Source organism: Felis catus, chromosome B1 (assembly GCF_018350175.1).
Source record: "Felis catus isolate Fca126 chromosome B1, F.catus_Fca126_mat1.0, whole genome shotgun sequence".
NCBI classification, from domain to species: Eukaryota; Metazoa; Chordata; class Mammalia; order Carnivora; family Felidae; genus Felis; species Felis catus.
Genome location: NC_058371.1, coordinates 199,392,351 through 199,407,915, shown reverse-complemented (window position 1 = coordinate 199,407,915; position 15,565 = coordinate 199,392,351). Strand labels below are relative to the sequence as shown.

General features: G+C 48.3%; 1 protein-coding gene across 7 annotated transcripts in view; it reads right to left on the bottom strand.

Moving 5' to 3' along the window:
• Nucleotides 1–15,565, bottom strand: part of STK32B (serine/threonine kinase 32B) — a 391,794-nt gene that overhangs the window by 371,090 nt on the left and 5,139 nt on the right. Inside the window, exon 1 of one of the 7 annotated variants that reach the window (XM_019829763.3) lies at nucleotides 12,650–12,786. The exons of the other annotated variants lie outside the window; for them this stretch is intronic. The gene's annotated coding sequence lies outside the window, so the exon portion shown is untranslated. Of the gene's footprint in view, nucleotides 1–12,649; nucleotides 12,787–15,565 lie in introns of those variants that run through there. 7 annotated transcript variants of the gene reach the window in all.

Sequence of the window (15,565 nt, the reverse complement as noted above, 5' to 3'; positions counted from 1 at the left end):
GAAAAGAACCCAATTTCCTGTTTTCTAAGCAGCCTCCCTGCTAAGCACTGCACGAAACTTTGGTTATTGTACAAAGCTTCTCAATATCTTGGGTGAAGAAATAGGTCGGGAAGAGGAATTTTGAACATTTAACCATGGGCAGAAGGGAGAGGAGAGGAGGTCTTTTGAAGACAGCTTGAGAGGCGCACCCGCAGTGCAGGCTGAACAACGGATCAACCAGGGAGAGGCTCGCGACCAGGGAGTGCCTTCTCTGGTCCCTGGAGAGAAGCTACCTGGAGATGTCTTGGGGAAGATTCCGAAGCTGATGTGGCTTCGGTGAGAGTGGTGCCATAATTAATTAGGGGTGTCTGCCCTCACAGCCGGCTGGGGAAGCTGGCACACAAGGACTCTTGGTGGCTGGGGTGAGATTGGGAAGTAAGGCAGGACTAACAAGAGGACAGGAAAACAGACAGGGCAGTGACACATTCTCTTACTTTCGCTGGGATTCTGCCTATACTCGGTGTCCTGTCTCACAGCCGTGACGTTCTCATGCCATCGGTAAACTGACATGGGGGGACCACACTAAATATAGCAAATACTAGGGGCGCCGGGGTGGCTCGGTGGGTTAGGCGTCCGACTCTGGATTTCGGCTCAGGCCATGATCCCGGGGAGCACGGGATCAAGCCCTGTGTTGTGCTCTGTGCTGAGCGGAGCCTGCTTAAGATTCCCTTAAGATTCTCTCTCCCCTTCTGGCCCTCTCCCCCCCGCTCATGCTCGCGCTCTCTCTAAAAAAAATAAAAATGTGTATGTAACAAACACGAGGAGGCTCACTGATTCTTTCAATGAATATTATATGGGGACTACTATGTAGAGCACCACGCAGTTTTCTAGATGCCAACTGTATGGAGGTGGAATGAGACTCCAGACCCGCAGCCCAGAAATATGAGTGCCCTCCAGCATCAGACGGTGGAGACGGTGAGGTCTGAGCAAGTAAGCCCCCCTTTCTCTCTTCCCCTTGACCTGCTTCCCCCAGGGACCTCGCCCTCCCGTAACGATTCCAAGAAAGAAAAATCACTGCCCAGGAAAAGTGTGAATGATGAAAAAATAAAGATTTCCCTTCGGACCCAGACTTAATTATCAAAAAGTTCCACGAAGCCCACGATATCAATATCTCCTCCCCTAACTGTGGCCACTGTAACCATGGCAAAGGTTTACACACGCAGAGGCGAGCATCATTACCGTCTTGCAACCTGCAATGACTGTGTACACAGCTCACCAGCTTAAAAGTCAACATTTTTCGAGCACGTTGTCCCACAGAATTAGGGGTAGATGCCGAATGCAGGTGATGTCAGTACCGATCAGCCTCGTGAATATGCAAGTAAATTTCATTTACTAGCCAATAAGAAAAAAAAAAACCCAGTCCCCAAAAAAAAACCCTAAAGACCCAAAAATAAGAGACAACGTAAGAAAATTACAGTATATCCACATGACAGGATGATATACACTGGTTGAAATGTAACATTTATCTCTTACTGTTGTAAGTTGGACCATTTGTCTCAATTTCTCACTCCCCCACAGTCGCATTAGACAGACACGTGGATGCGGATGCGTTGGTTTCATGGTTAGCAGAATGTACCCTCACCCCTTGACTTTGGGTTCGCTTGGTCATGTGACTTGCTTCAGCTAGCAGACAGTAACAGGTGTCTTACACAAGCAGAAGTATGAAGCACTTGTACCGTTGAGCTTGACCTCTTACCCTTGTGCCATTGCCATGAGGCCTTGGCCCGTATCGCTCCCGCGTGTCCAGCCTTGGCTTCAGAAATACGAGCAAGAATTCCGAACGCTTACTGCTGTATGCATTTGAATGATGGGTTGGTATGTTACACCATAAAAACTGGTAACATTAAGCAAACTTGTAGCTGGTGCCAGGTAGCGATGCAGTAGTAAATATTTGTCAAAAGATGAGAAAAATGTTTATGAGACATTGTTAAGTGAAAAGTGGAAGAAAATGGCTATTTTAGTCTGAGGATGGAGGACAGGGGACCCGGTGCTCAGGAAGAAAACACCAGGAAATCCATCGAAATAAAGACTGTTGACCATTTTTTCAAGTTTCCTAAAGTTTTTAATGTTTCCATAATGAGCATGTATTAACTGTAAAAAGAATTAAAATAATGCACCAGAACAGAATTGGGTTAGCTTTCAATGTATCCCATGATAATCTAATCCTAAAAGGAGGAGAAAATAAAAGTGGACAAAAAATAGTAACTTACGTGAATTAAGAGCCTATTTGGATGTATTTTTCACTCAAAAATACCACAGGAAAAAAATGGACAAACATATAAAAAGGCAATTTTCACAGAGAACTTATAAATAGTAAATAAAGACATGAAAAAGGGGTTCATTCTTCTCAGGCATCAATACCATGGACTTTCATGAAACTCTCAAGTCCCGTATCAAATCTACTAAATTGAGAAAACAAATTTAACAATGCTGACACTTTTTGGAGAGAAATTCTGGTGGAACTGCTATGCTTGTGCTGTGCTACCAGCGACAAAACTTAGGGCAAATGCTCTGGAATGCCAACATCTTACGAGTTATAAAGTTCCAAAGACATTCAAGCTCTTTACTTCAATCATCACACCTGGAATTTATATTCAAGAAATAAGACAACACAATTAATTGCAATGCGCCACAATGTACCTACACATCTTGCCTGGAGTCCTTGGATGACTCTCAACATGGGCAGGAGTGAGACTCCAAGGAGCCCAGTGAAACAACAGGTGGAAAACTGAAAGAGTGGAACAAAAATTCCAGAAGCTTCCCAGAGGTGAGGACACAAATTTTGGAGTTCCAGAGAGGTCCAGGAAGAGTGAGTACCGAGTCCCAGAAGCAAAGGCTATACTCCAGAATGAAAAATGAAACCAAAAGACACCCATCCTAACACAGCCTAAAATCAAAACTCTAAAGATCAAAATGAACAGTCAGCAATTTATTGTACTGATGTAACAAAACTCATATTCTTCACAGGAAGAAAGTAACCCACTGAAGATTCTAGAAATGAAAAACACAGCATCCGAAATAAAAAGTTCATTGAATAAAATGGTGTCGTATTCACAAAACATTTTAAAATTATAATGCTAGCTCCTATTTATTGTGCCTGAGATAAGTTTAGTGTCTTACATGTATCATCTTCTACAATGTACCATCTACAATGCCTAGCACATAAAGAAAATTACTAGGTACATAAAGAAACAAGAAATGTATCCCATGGTCTAAAAAACAATGCCCACAGACGTGGACACACACAAATAAAATGTTGAAATTGTCAGAACTGTTAAAGAATTTATAAGGGAAAAAAAATGAATGTGGTGAACACACACATGAGGAATTTCAGGAGAGAGATGGGAAATCTGGGAAAGCAAATGAAGATCCTAGAACTGAAAAATACAGTATCTTAATTTTCAAAATTCATTTAACTGAAAGAGTAGACTGGATAATGCAGAAGGAAGAGTCTGTGAACTTGAAGACAGACCAATAAAAAACTATCCAAAGCAAAACAAAGTGAGAAAACATATTTAATACACACATAGGAAAAAAATGAACAGATTCCCGAACAATCTGTGGAATGCTATCAAGTGGCATGATATGCATGTTATATGAGTGCTAGAAAACAGAAAGAGAAAAACAGAAAAAATATTGGGCAAAAGTTTTCCAAATTTGATTTAAAACATCAATCCACAATGCCAGAGGCTCTGTGAACCCTCAGCAGAATAAATACAAGGAAAAGTATATCTTGGCACATCACTGGCAAACTATAAAATCAAAAATAAAGAAAAATACTCAAAGCAACCAGAGATAAAAAGACAAATCACATACAGAATAATGGGGATTTGAATGATGTCTGACTCTTCATCAGAAACAAGAACCAAGAAAATAATAGAACGATGCCTTAAAGTGCTACAAAAAAAATATCAACTCAGAATTACGTATCTAATGAAAATACCTTTCAAAAATGAAGGTGAAAGAGAGGTATTTTAGTTAAATAAAAGTGAAAATGATTTGTTATTAACAGACCTGAATTACCAGAGGGGTAAATGTAATTTTTCAACCAGAAAGGAAACGATATAAGGTAAAACTCTGAATCTACATGATTGGTTCTAACCAAGAACACTGGAAACAGTACACATGTAGGCAAACACAAAACATTTTTTCTTTTCTTAAAGACAACTGATACATAAAGAGAAATAATAACCAGGTACCATGGTTTTTATATTATATGCAGAAATAAAAACATATGATAAAAACAGGACAAAAATCGGAAGATGGAATCAAACTGTTTTAAGATTCTAACATTGTATATGAAGTTATATAATGTTAATTCAAATCAGGCCATGATAAGTTAAGAATACACAGTGTAATCCTTACAGCAACTACATAAAACAATATAAAAAGGGTTAGCTAAAAAGCCAAGAGTCAAAATAGAGTACAATATTAAAATACTAGATGAACAATATAAAAGGGGAAAAAAGAGCAAAAAACAGGGGGAACAAATAAATAACAAGGTGACAGAATTATACCCAACCTCACCAAAAATTGCATTAAACGTAAGCAAACTAAATACTCCAAGTAAAAGGCATAGTTTTTCAGAGAAAACAAAAGGAAGATTCAACTAGAAGCTGTTTATTTTTTTTTTTATTTTTTTTTTCAACGTTTATTTATTTTTGGGACAGAGAGAGACAGAGCATGAACGGGGGAGGGGCGGAGAGAGAGGGAGACACAGAATCGGAAACAGGCTCCAGGCTCTGAGCCATCAGCCCAGAGCCTGACGCGGGACTCGAACTCACGGACCGCGAGATCGTGTGACCTGGCTGAAGTCGGACGCTTAACCAACTGCGCCACCCAGGCGCCCCCAACTAGAAGCTGTTTAAATTGATGCTTACATTCAAAGATACAGAAAATTAAAAATGAAAGGATAGAAAAAGATTTATGACACACACACTGAGCACTAGAAAGTTGGTCTGATTATATTAATCACAACCACATAGAAGTCAAAGCAAGCAGTACTTTAAGACAGAATGCATCCGTTCATCAAACCAAAATAATCCTCAATGTGCATCTATTAACATACCTCAAAAGTCATATGTACTGACAAAACTATGGAGAATAGAAAAATTCACCATCATATCTAGAGATGTTGACACTCCTCTCTCAGCAATCATTTTTTTTTATTATAAAGCAACAACTCATTAAAGATACAAGAGATGTGAACGTCCCTAAGCGACACTTCCAGAGCACGGCAGCAAGCACTACAGGACACGTATTCAAGAACACATGGCAAGTTCACCAAAGTATGTCTCAATAAATTCCAAAAGACTGAGAAAAACAGAACTGGGAGCGGGAGCCTCAGACAAATGACAGACCGGAGTCTTGGTGGGTTCCTGCTCTAGATTTCTCAGTGGCTTGGTGTTGAAATGGTGGGCACAGAACAGGACTATGGGTCAGCAGGCAGGTGTAATGTGCCAACAAGAGAAAAGTCAAGGATGAGCAGGTGTAAGTCAAGAACGACTCCAAAGGTTTGGCCTGAGCAACTGGAAGAATGGAAGTACCATTTGCTGAAGTAGAGAAGTCGGGAAGAGGAGGATTTGGGGATCAGGCAAGGAAGTAAGAGCTCAACTGAGAAGCACTCGGGGTACGGGTCCTCCTAGACAACCCCGTAAAACCCTCGGGTTGGGGTGGCAATTGAAAATTTAAGTCTGCAAGACAGAGCCTGAGCTTGGGGGGGGGGGGAGGGAGAAGGATGAGGGGGTTGTAGTCTTGTATCTTATTCGCTGGCTCAGAAAAAAAAATAATCCTAAATCATAGTTTTCTTTCCCTCCCCACCCACCACCCCACAGAAATTAAAGGGACCGGCAAATAGCAGCTCTGAAAGATTTACGATCTCAGTTTAAGACCATGATACCTAGGGAAGAACAGAAACATTTGTTATTTTCGGGAAGAAATAAATGCCAATGCAAATCACTTTCAAATGCAAATCCAAAGCAAGCACAATTCTGGTTTAACGCATGAGAGGTGTGTTCCTGTTAAGCTCCCTTTGATTCTCCGGGAAGATTGATGGAGTAATTATACTCTAGAGAGGAGGGTTAAGAAACTGTGTTGGAACTTATTAAACATGGCATGCAGCGACTTTTCGATTTTGTTTAAAAAGTGTGCTTAAAAATAATTACATTTTAAATGGAATTCATCAATATCTCAGACCACTTAAGTGAACCGCAGAAAATTCAGCTGTGCCACGATTTTTGTTAACTTTGATCAGCTACATCACCTGGAAGCAGGAACTCACTGGCACTTGCCACGGGGCGACGGGGCTAGAAGATCTGTAAAGCATCTTTAGCTGTACTTCCGTTAGCATATACATCAACACGCAGTGATTCAAGTTCACCATCGACACTCACGCAAGCATTTATGACCCTCACGCTCATGCGCGTGAGCAGAGGTTACGCGCCCAATGTGGACCCGCCCCCCCACTCCGCCCCCGCTCCCACGCACACCAAGCACCTGTAATGCCACACGGGCACAGAATTCCGTGGATGGAACCACAGTGTGTGCAGGTTCAGCAGGACCCAGGTAGATGTGTGTGGTCTACACCTGAGTAGTGAGGGGCACTCACGGCCCTGAGACCACGCATTCTGTTCCAACCAGAACTACCTTGCTTCAGAGGCAGAAAGGAAGCAGTTCTGAGGAGCATGAGCCACTAAGGAACGCGATCATACCCTCTTCCCCGCGTTACGTCCACGCGTGAGCCAACCACGGACACTGAGATGAAGACCCAAAAGGAAAGGAAAAGAGGGGACAACCAAGGTTCCTTCTTCTCTCTCTCCTTCCGCACTCGTAGGCTGAAGGCAGCGAGGGCCAACACGCGTGCACACAGCCAGGAGTGAGATCGAAACTGTTGAGCTCAGGTTGCATAGTGTTTCCACTGTTCTAAGAACCAAACACAGATGCACGCGCGTGCTTTGAAACGTGAACTGTGCAATTTTCACAGTTCCACCCATGGGCTAAGTGCGTACTTGCATTTAAAACCCGCCTTGCACAATATTCTTTCCGTGACAATTTAAAACTGTAAATACTGTTTGCCTAGAAAGTTATTAAATAGCAGATTAAAAACATCACCACGGGGCGCCTGGGTGGCTCAGTCGGTTAAGCGTCCAGCTTTGGCTCAGGTCATGATCTGGTGGTTCACAAGTTGGAGCCCCGAGGGAGGCTCTGTGCTGACAGCTCAGAGCCTGGAGCCTGCTTTGGATTCTCTGACTCCCTCTCTCTCTGCTCCTCCCCGACTCGCGTGCGCTCTCTCTCTCTCAAAAATAAACGTTAAAAAAAATCTTTTTTAACACATCACAACAAACTGAGAGAAAGAGAGGCCATGACAGAAAGGAAAACGCTTCAGACTTTTGTACCTTTAATGGCGATGTTGTGGTTCTTGTACAAGGGACCCCACCCTTTTCTTCCACACTGAGTCCCACAAATTAGGTAGTCAGCCCTCCCGACTAAGAATAGAAGTCAGATTCCTCGGTGTTATGGATCTGTGCGTATTATGTCCCCCAAAATTCATATATGGGAATCCTGACCCTCAATGGGGCGGTATTTGTAGGTGGAGCTTTCGGGAGATAATCAGGATTAGATGAGCTCATGAACATGAGGCCCCGAGGATGGGATCAGGGTCCTTAGAAAAGGAAGAGACAGGCTCTCCCTCCCTCTCCACCGAGTGAAGACACACGGGGAAGGCAGCTGTCTGCAACCCAGAAGAGAACTCTCACCAACACCTTGATCTTGGACTCCCTGCTTCCAGAGCTGTAAGAAACAAATGTCTCAAGTGTGGGGTATTTGTTGTTGCAGCTGGAGCTAAGACACATTCTAGGCTCTTAAACGCCTGGCGCGGGCCGTAGTCTCCAGCTCCATCTCTAAGGCCACGGCCCCCTACCCCCTCACACTGCTCCCCATGAACTCTGGGGTACCGAACACCCAGTTCTCTCTGCCCACTTTGCCTCTGCACCTGCTGCCTGTCTGCCTTGGAAGGGCCTCTCCCAGCACAGCGGTCCCGGTGGTTTCCTTCCTTCCTTCCCATAGTTACCTGTCCCTCCCTCAGGACTGGTCTCAGAATTGGCTTTTCTGGAAACGCTTCCCAGACGTGGTTTGGGGTCTTATCTGAAATGACACATTGAAGTTACTACGTAATGGTAAAACTAGGTGTATTTGTTTCCCAGGGCCCCCATAACAAAACACCCCAGACTGAGGGGGCTCGAAACAACAGAAGTGTATTCCCTCCCAGTTCCGGAGGCTGCAAGATCACAATCGAGGTGCCGTTTCTTCTGGGGCTGTGAGGGAGCATCGCATCCCTGCCTCTCTCCTAGTTTCCGGGAGATGGCCTGCAATTTTCCATGCCCCTTGGGCTGGTACGTACGTTACCCAACATCCCAACTTCTGCCTTCAGTTCACATGGCTTTCTAACCTCGTGTGCGTGTCTGCCTGTGTGCCCCAATATCCCCCTTTTATAAGAACACCAATGCTGCTGTATTAGGGGCCACACTAATGGCCTCATCTCTCTCTTTTTTTTTTTTAAAGTTTATTTATTTTGAGAGAGAAAGAGAGCGTGCGAGAGGGGCAGACAGAGAGGGAAAGACAGAGAATCCCAAGCAGGCTCTGCGCTCTCAGTGCAGAGCCCGACCCGGGGCTCGAACTCACAAACCCCGAGATCATAACCTGAACCGAAACCAAGAGTCGGACGCTCAACCGACGGAGCCACCCAGGCGCCCCTAAAGGCCTCGTCTTAAGTTAATCGCATCTCCGCGTCCAAATGAGGTCACGTTCTGAGGTAGTGGGGGCTTCGGTTTACTCATTTTGCGGGACTCCATTCAATCCACACCACTAAGGCCTCCGGAAATCTTTTCTTCTTTCCCCTCAAACGCCTAAGAGGATGGACGTCTTCTACCAGGCAGGGGCCCAAGGTCTAATCTCCCTAAAACCCCACTCCAGCCCCCAAGCCCTCTGTAGGGATTTAACCAACAGAAGACTTGAAAGGCGGCTTGACCCACGTCAGTGGCCCTGACCGCCGGCAAGAGGGGCCTGGTCCGCGGTCGCTGTTCCACACGACTTGCCAGAGTCAGGCTTCTGAACACAGGCCTGGCCCTTCCTGACAGATGTAACAAGGACTCGGGCAAGGGAGCTTTGAGGGCAGAGGCTGTCGGAATGGGCCGTTTCCTAGGAGAATGGAAATGAGAAGGAGGGTCCTGACAGCGGGCACGGACAGCCAGCAGGGATGAAGTCACCGCCTCCTTCGGGCTCAGGGAGCAGCAGCTCTCACCTGACTTCCCTCCGCAGACTCGTCCTATCTTACACTGCCCGGTGCTGACATCACCTCACGCCATTCCCATGGCAACCCCACGTGGCAGCCCCATTCTCGAGAGGAGGAAACTGAGGCTTAGAGAGGTGAAGTCCCCGGCCTGCAGTCACCCAGACGATACCCAGGAAACTCGGGGTCTCAACCCGTGTGCCCCCCCCCGATCCCTGCTTTTTAACCCCTGGGTAGTGACCTTCCTCGGTCACGGAGTGTAACCTTCTTTAGTAAATTTTATACGGCGCTTATTATCTGCCAGACGACGTCGTATGCATTTCACACGGAGTAACTCATTTACCCTTCAAAACAATTTATGGAGCAAGGCTCATTTAATCCCCATCTGATAGACGAGGAAACCGACCGGGAGGAAAAGAAACTTACCCAAGGTCACTCAGCCCATAGGTAGCAGCGCCGCTCGGGGCTCCAAGGAGGCTGACCCTGGGTCTGTGCTCTTAACCAACATGCTAGGCCAGGGGCGTCCCTGCTGGAAGACTCCACGATGGAGCCACGCAGGGGCCTGGTGTATCCCAGAAGCACACACACAAGCCCAGAGGCCCACGCCCCATCTCTGCGCTGGGCTGGAAGCTGGGGCATGACTCTAGAGGGGAGGAGAACTGACGGAGAGAGAGAGCATCAGGCTGGAGCTTCAGCCTGACGGCCAGCCTGTGGTGCTCATCTGTCCTCGGGGGCCTGACGTAACCTTCCCACGAACCTGCCAGCACCTGAGCCGGGCAGGCCCTGCCTCCACAGAGCCGCCGTCCGGCACCGCTGAAAATCCGTCCGCTATAAATCCACTAGAAAAATCCACAGAGGGGCGCCTGGGTGGCTCAGTGGGTTAAGCATCCGACTTCAGCTCAGGTCAGGATCTCTCGGTCCACGAGTTCGAGCCCCGCGTCGGGCTCCGTGCTGACAGCTCGGGGCCTGGATGGAGCCTGCTTCGGATTCTGTGTCTCCCGCTCTCTCTGCCCCTCCCCCGCTCACACTCTGTCTCTCTCTCTCTCTCTCTCTCTCTCTCTCCCCTTCAAAAATAAATAAGAATTTTAAAAAACTTTTTTAAATTCCAGCGAGCAAGTCACAAGCTAAGGATCTACAAAAGGTACGCGTGTCTTGCTACTCTGAGCATCACTGCTTTATATCCACTACTCTATCTTGCTTCCTATTTATAGAAGTCTTAATCCGTTTGCAATGTATGCTAGAAATATAAAGTTCCTGCGCAAAAGGTTCTGTTAAAGTAAAACCAGTCAAGATAGAAGACAGTATGGGGCGCCTCGGTGGCTCAGCCGTTAGGCATCCGACTCTTGGGTTTCAGCTCGGGTCATGATCTCACGGTTCGTGGGTTCGAGCCCCCACAGCGTCGGGCTCCACACTGACGGTACAGCTCGATACGGCCATGGTAAAAAATAATTCCCCAGCTGGGGCGGCCGGGTGGCTCCGTCGGTTAAGCGTCCGACTTCGGCTCCGGTCACGATCTCACAGTCCGTGGGTTGGAGCCCCGAGTCTCCACCTGTGCTGGTAGCTCAGTGCCAGCAGCTTGGGGCCTGGAGCCTGTTCTGGATTCTGTGCGTCTCTCTCTCTGCCCACCCCCACTCGCGCACTCTGTCTCTCTCTCGCTCTCAAAAATAAATCAACGTTAAAAAAATTAAATAATTCCACGAGTGGGATGCAAATGATCGAGTTGGGGGAAGCCTGGTATCAGGGACACAGCTTTCCAGTGACACAAAAGAAGTGAGACCAAGCCCTTATGTTAGCACATAAGGCACCGAGTTAACCTCTCCAAACCACAACATCCCCAGGGATGAAACGGAGCCAACCATCCCTCTCTTACAGCGTTGTTCTTCACATGCCAGGAGGGAACCTGTTGCCTTTCCTAAGTTACAACAGTGATTTCTCTTTGTGTTTTCTAAAAAGTGCTCAGGGACAAGCAGCTCTGAGGACAGACCTTTCGTAAAGCGGTGGGACCTGGACCAGACACTACAAGAGCCACAGGCCCTGTGCTCATGGAGACTCGGTCTCACACGGGGCGGGGGGGGACAGACACTAGTGAAGTATTCACAGGAATGAAGGTAGAATTACAACTGTGGCAAATGCCACAAAGGAGCATGCGGTAATTTGAGGGGGGTTGTGACCCCCCCCCCCCCCCGTGTGGGAAATCAGATAAGGAACCTTGAAGAAGGACTGAGTGAAAGATAACCAAGCCAAGGGGGGGGTGTGGGCTGGGGGAGCATTTCAGGCAGCGAGAACAGCACGTGGTAAGGCCCTGGGGCAGGAGTGGCAGTGAAACTTAGCAGAGACTGAAAGGATGCCCTCTGGCCCAGGAGTGCAAACAACAGCACTGACTACAAGCAGAAGAAAAGTAGCAATTTGCACGGTCCTGAGAAACTTAACAGAAGACCAGGGGGGAGGGGGAAAGGGGGGAAAAAAAGAAACCTTGCAGAGAGGGAAGCAGGCAAACCATAAGAGACTCTTAAATACTGAGAACAAACTGAGGGCTGATGGGAGGTGGAGGAGAGGGCAAAGTGGGTGATGGGCGTTGAGGAAGGCACCTGTTGGGGTAAGCATGGGGTGTCGCATGGAAACCAATCTGACGATGAGTTTCACGTAAGAAATAAAAATTAAAAAAACAAAGTAACCACGTGCCAGGTTTGGGGGTGCGGAGCGATTTAACTCCTGCAGTGAGGGAGAACGCACGCGCACGACGCGACGGGAGAGGTACGCAGGTTCGGGCCCCCACAGGGCCTCGGAGACCACATTACAGTCTGAGTCTGGACCGTGAGAGCAGTGGAAGCCACTAAAGAGGGCTGACCGTCATAGCTGGGACCGGAAGTCGCAGCTCTAGGTCATGGAAGCTGGTAGAAGATGTGCTGAAAGGCAAGAGGTAGATTAGGAGGCGGCATGGGGGCCCGATGAGGGGCGATGTCTGAGTGGGAGGTGGCAGGGGTGCAGCTGGAAAGCTGGGGCAGATTTGGGGGACATTCTGGAGGTAAAATCGACACGGCCAGGTGCCTAACTGGACGTGCGGGGGGATAAGGCGGGTGGAAGAGTCAAGGACGAGCCAAGATATTTTGGCCTCTGCAACCGGCCAGATAATAACGCTACACGGTAAGCCGGGAAACTCCGGAAGCACGTGAGTTCGACTGAGGCTATTTTGAATCTAAGGCATTAATTCTTTCGAGACATCCAAGTGGGATTACATAGAAACACAGACTTGGAGCCCAGAGGAGAAATATGAATGAAGGAACTAAATTACTGAGTTACTGTTAAAAAAAAAGAAATGCATACCCGTTATTAATGTACTGTCTCTCGGCTCCAAATCCACTGCTTTGTGACGCGGGGGCGGTGCTTCGCGCCAGGAACCGCCAACAGAGGGCGCACGAGAGGCACTGCCAGACCGGAACAGGGGGCGGGGCTTCCTCCCTTGTTGCAGCCACTGTCCACACCTGGCAACTGGCAGGCCAGCGTGCAGGGGGCCTGGCGGCCCTCCCCTCGGTGGCCCTCAAGGATGAGCTGCACCCTCCGCAAAGGTCCTCTGCCCCCGAGTAGGCTGCCCGTTCCTCTGGCCCCCGGGCCCTCTCCAAAGATGGAAGCACAGCCTGTCCAGACAAGGCTTCTGGGATTCCAGTCCCTTCCCTGTTCCCTCACCCTCAGCCCCGCAGGGAGCAGCCGTCCTGCTGAACTTGCTACTTCTGGACTCCCAGAGTCCTCTCTGACTGCTTCTCGTAGTTAGCCTTTTTTACTAGATGGCCATCCTTTGTAGTACATTTTTCCTTTCTGAAAACTCCTGACTGTACCTGGAATGATACGGGGTGACTGATACGAGGCATGCAGGCGACGACAAGATCAGCAGGGAGACAGGACAAGGGGCTAAGGAAGAGGTCCAAGGGCTCGGTCCCGAGGAACTCCCAGATATGCCGCAAGGGAGAGGAAGCCCCGTTGCTTTCTGTAGGAGAATACTCCTCCAGGGTGTCGCGATCCTCTAGCCTCGCTGTTCCTTCTGGAACATTTTCTCCATTTCCATCTGCGATTGTTCCGAGCCCAGATTTTAGACAACTGAGCACTGCTAAGAATATTTTGTTCCTCCCAATTCTCTCAGGAAAATGCCTAAGCTCAGTGCTAGCTTATGCTGTTTGATCCTCCTAAAATACAGATCCTTTTTCTCTCAAGGCATTTAAACCCTTCCCTCAAGACTCACCAGAAACCCTGTCTCCGTCTTAACACCCTCTTCACTCCAGCGCACGTTGTGGGAAAGCCATCTCCCCTCCCTCTACCTTCCACCTTTCACTCAACAAATAGCTGTTATGCGCCTTCACTGGCCCTGTCCTCAGCCCTGCAGGCACAAAGGGGAAAAAGAAGTGCTTGCTGCTGGTCGGAAGGTCTCATGGGATCAGACAGACGCCTAAATGAGATGAGCCAGAGGGTCCCACACCTGTTTCAAAGAACACGCTAATAACAGGTGCTTCTGGCCATTTCACCTGCCTGCCCCTCGCCCAGCTGCCCTTCTGCTGCTGCTGATAGCCGGCAATGCTTGGGAAAATCCTTCACACACTTTCGTAACCCAGATGCCCCAAGTGCTACCAACGCCTGCCCTGAGGTCGGACATGTAACCCAGTGTGGCCACGTGGAGCCTCATTCTCCCCGGTCACAGTGATTCGTTCCAGAATGCTCAGGACTTAACCACAACAGGTCAGAATGAACCCTGGGATTTTGTTCTGCAATAGCTGTGAAAAGAGATGCTCCCTCTTCCGTGAGGTTCCGAGCCCAGAGGTGGTAGGGCCCCCATGATGAGAGAGCCGGCCCAAAGTCATGCAGAAGAGAGCAGAGAATCCAAGGATCTAGAGCCCTGACGACATCCGCTGAGCACCTGGTTCCGCCATGAGATGCACACCTTCATTCATCCATCCTTCAAGAATGTATTGAGCACCTGCTGTGTATCGGATGCTCTTTTAGGTCCTGGGCACACAGCAGTGAATAAATCCCATCACGTCCCCTACCTTCAGGGGGCTTGTGACCGCACGGAGGAAGACAGACTATACCTAAGGAAGTAGGTAAACTAAACCGTACGGCAGATGATGACAAATTGCCGTGAAGCAAGGCAAGGCCAGGAGGGTGGGTTGGGAGTGCCATCGTAAGCAGGGTGGTCAGTGACAGCCTTACTGGGAGGTGACATTTGTGTGAAGACAGAATAGAGACAGGAGGGCGCCCGTGCGTCCGAGGGGCGGCAGGGAGGCAAGTGGGCTGGAGAAAGGAGGGAGATGGGGTCAGAGAGGCCGGGCCTGATGGGCATCTGTAAGACCTCCGAGGGGGCTGAGCGGGGTCCGATGTGCCCCACGCCCGCTTTTACGGGACCACTCTGGTGCTGCACTGAGGTGATGTTCAGGGGGGCAGGAGCGAAAGCAAGGAGACCGGTGAGGGAGGCTCTTGTAATAGGCCAGCCCAAGGCTTGGACCAGATGCTGGTGATGGAGGTGGTGACAAGTGACCAGAGCCGGTCCATTCCCGTCAAAGGACCTCGTGTTGGTTTTCTGTCATTTACTACGGGAGGAGGCTCGTCTACCGTGCCACATCCCACCCGATCTCAGGTGCCATCCACGTTCAACGTACGCATGGTTTTACGTGCCACCAAGAAGGAAATGCGGCCAATTCATCTACGATGTGAATCTTTCCAGTCACTTGAAAAAGCTCGGTTAGCCCTATTATGTACCACACTAGTGTGAACAGCTGTGACCCCATGCACCTAAGAAAGCCACATCACAGGGGCACCTGGCTGACTCAGTCGGTGAAGCGTCCAGCTCTGGCTCAGGTCATGATCCCACAGTTCGTAGGTTCAAGGCCCGCACTGGGCTCTGGGCTGACAGCTCAAGAGAACCTGGAGCCTGCTTCGGATTCTGTGTCTCCCTCTCTCTGCCCTTCCCCCACTCGCACTGTTTATCTCTCTCAAAAATAAATAAAAGTTAAAAAAAAAAAATTAGGCGCTCCATCACAAATACCACGTTAGCCAAACTGCACCCCCAATTTCAGAGACTGAAAACGTGGAAAAACGAATGCCTTAGAAGCAATGAAATACGATCGTTGGCATACATACGTCTGACTTTATCGAGATGATTGTCCAGATCTTAAAAACCTTCAAGTCTAAGGTTTACATCCTAGACGCCTGCATTAAATATGCACCTGCTGAATACAGGTATGAACACGGAGCCCC